This window comes from Arachis duranensis, chromosome 8 (assembly GCF_000817695.3).
Source record: "Arachis duranensis cultivar V14167 chromosome 8, aradu.V14167.gnm2.J7QH, whole genome shotgun sequence".
In the NCBI taxonomy this organism is placed as follows: Eukaryota; Viridiplantae; Streptophyta; class Magnoliopsida; order Fabales; family Fabaceae; genus Arachis; species Arachis duranensis.
This window is the reverse complement of record NC_029779.3, coordinates 35,297,265-35,300,280: the sequence shown is the minus strand read 5'-3', so window position 1 is coordinate 35,300,280 and position 3,016 is coordinate 35,297,265.

Here is a 3,016-nt window from a genome sequence, read left to right as displayed (position 1 = left end):
TAATAACTTACGTAGTTATGTTTTGATAATCACATTGTATATTTTAGATAATCTTTTCTTATAAAAAATACTCATTTTTTTTAAAATTTACATTGTTAAAAGAAAATATATTTTGTATTCTATAAGGGTATCGTGTCTTTCAAATAATTAATAATTTATAATTTATTTTTAAATGTTTCAAAATTTTAAAAGAAATTAATTTTAGTTAATAAGATACGTGATAATTTTTTAACTAAATACACTATCAATTATTGTATTTTATAATTTTATAATATATTATTGAAGTTATTATATTTATACTATTGATGTGAAAAATAATTTATAACTTTTTATATGTATATATTGATAAATCTTTTAAAAAATTAACTCAATAATTATATGTTAATTATTTTTATAGAATAAAAAATATAATAAAAATAATAAAATACTTATCTAAAATTCGGCCCTCCATATTAAAATTTTTAAATTTTTTCTGTCTATAACCAATTATAAAATTGATATGGTCTAAAGGCATTATAATTAAAAAAATATATTCTTTCAGTATTTAGAAATATTAATTAAGTAATTTGGATTAAATAATGTTTGAATTATTATGGTAAAATATTAAAAAACAAATTATGTTAAATTTATTCTGTACAGTGAAATTTTCTGTGAATTTTGTAGTAATCAAATAATTAATTTATAATTAGATATTAAATCATTTTGGGCTATGCTTTTTTTTTTGGTCAACAGTTATGCTATGTTTGAACTATATAGAGGTCTTTATACTTTTCTTTCAAAAAAAGCCCATACACAATCTTCACAAAAAAAAAGGACCAATTCTTTTAAAAGTTAAAAAATAATTAATCACCCAATTCACTGAATTAAAAACTCACATAATTACCTCGTGTCTCCGACAAATTCCTGTCAACTGCTGCTTCCACTGAGTTCATCTTTTCTTCCATCACATCCACACTAACACGCGTCGTTTGTAACATGTGTCCTCGTCATTTTAGTAGGTGCTGAAAATTTTTCATTTCAACACCGTAGTATTGGCCAATTGTTATTATATCATACAAGAGTTACTTTATTAATATGAATATTATCAACTAATTTTATAAATATTTATCTATTAACTATTAATCATTACTAATTTAACTTTTAACTACTAATAATTCTACTAATATTTCAATATATATATATATATATTTTATTATGTCACTTCTCTCTTTCGTTCTTTTAAATGATTTTGGCAATAAATCAATATTAATTAAAAAATCGATTCAACGTATAAAAAAAATTTTCGTCAGACATTCTTTCCCAACAAGATACTAACATTGTAACTAAAAATGGCTAGTTACAGATTTTTTTTAAAAAAAAATTATGGATTTTTATAGATTTTTTAAATAATCATGAAAATCCGTTTAACTAAACGTATTTACTTCGAGCAGAAGAATTTGGGTTGGATTGATTTATTTAACCGAACAAAAATTTGGTTTAATTTATTATTTTCTGTTGTTATTTTCACAAAGAATAAAATAAAATAAGTGTTGTAAACTGGTTTAGTTGATTATTTTTATTATCAATTCTGAAAAACATTTTAAAATTATGAAAATAAAAAAAACATTTGAAATTAAAACAAATAGCAAGAGTGACGAAGACAACACTCCACCTAAACTATACTATTTTATAAAAAAATGTTCCATGACATGTATTAGAGTTTTATGTCCAAAAAATTTAAAGTTTGAAAAAAAATTTAAAATATATTGAACTAAATTATATCTCTAACCACCAAATACAATACTAAATCTCAATTTTTCAATTTCACTCTCAATCCTCCTAACCAATCACCACGTAACATTTATGTATTTTAAATAAAAAAATTTAAATTTTATTTATATATAGATATCATTTCATAAGCACTAGTTTGTATGAAAATAATTTATTTTTTGTTGATAAAAAAATAAAAGAAAGAAATTTATCTAAAATAAGTTTATAAACCACAAAGATATAGTTCTAAATTTTTCCAACTTTGTTTATATTAAATTATTAATAAAACACTCCTTGCTATATATCCTTTCTTCCTCTTCGTTTTGTTGCTGCTATGCTATATTGCTATCCGAGAATCGAGGGGTTTTTTAACAAGAAGTAAACATGACACCGGGGTAAAAAATGACGTGTTCTCATTGCAATTTAACTCGTTGTTTCAAAATTTTCTTTTTTTATTATTTTTCTGGCTCGGTGCATCGAATCAATGCCCATTCCTTTCATAGTTTATTGCTCAGTGAATTGGAATTGGAATTTGTTAATTTGTTTTATTCATTGACTATTAAAAAAAATATAAATATAAAAAGTTGAGAAAGTGTGTAATTGTGTATAAAGAGTATTGGAGTTTGTGTCAGTGGATCGCCATATCTTGGGCAACGTGCATATTATTATTATTATTATTATTATTATTATTATTATTATTATTATTATTATTATCTTGTATTTTACGAAGACATATAGAAAATGACGTCAATTCAATCTATCAGTCTTGCATTTCATGCTCATAGTATTAATTTAAAGATTTAATTTCACTATGTATTATTATTATTATTATTATTATTATTATTATTATTATTATTAGTAGTAGTAGTAGTAGTAGTAGTAGTAGTAGTAGTAGTAGTACTACTACTACTACTACTACTACTACTACTACTACTACTACTACATATCAGTTTGATATCTTCCATTACAGAACAAAAAAAAAACTTTTAAGTTTGGTCTGTATTATATGTTTGGCTTCCTTAACGTGCTATATATGTTCCTTTGATTACAATTCTTTTTTTTCTTTTTTTTTTCTTATGCTAAGATAAAAAAAATAAAAGAAATAGGTAAAAAATTCAGTTTATGATTAAGCAACACAATTTTATTTATTCATTTTTTATTTTTAAAATAACTGTATTTAGTTTTGAATTTTTTATTTATTTAAAGACATATCGGCATACATGTTAAACATAAAAGAATTAATTTTTTTTAAAAAAATATCTTTATT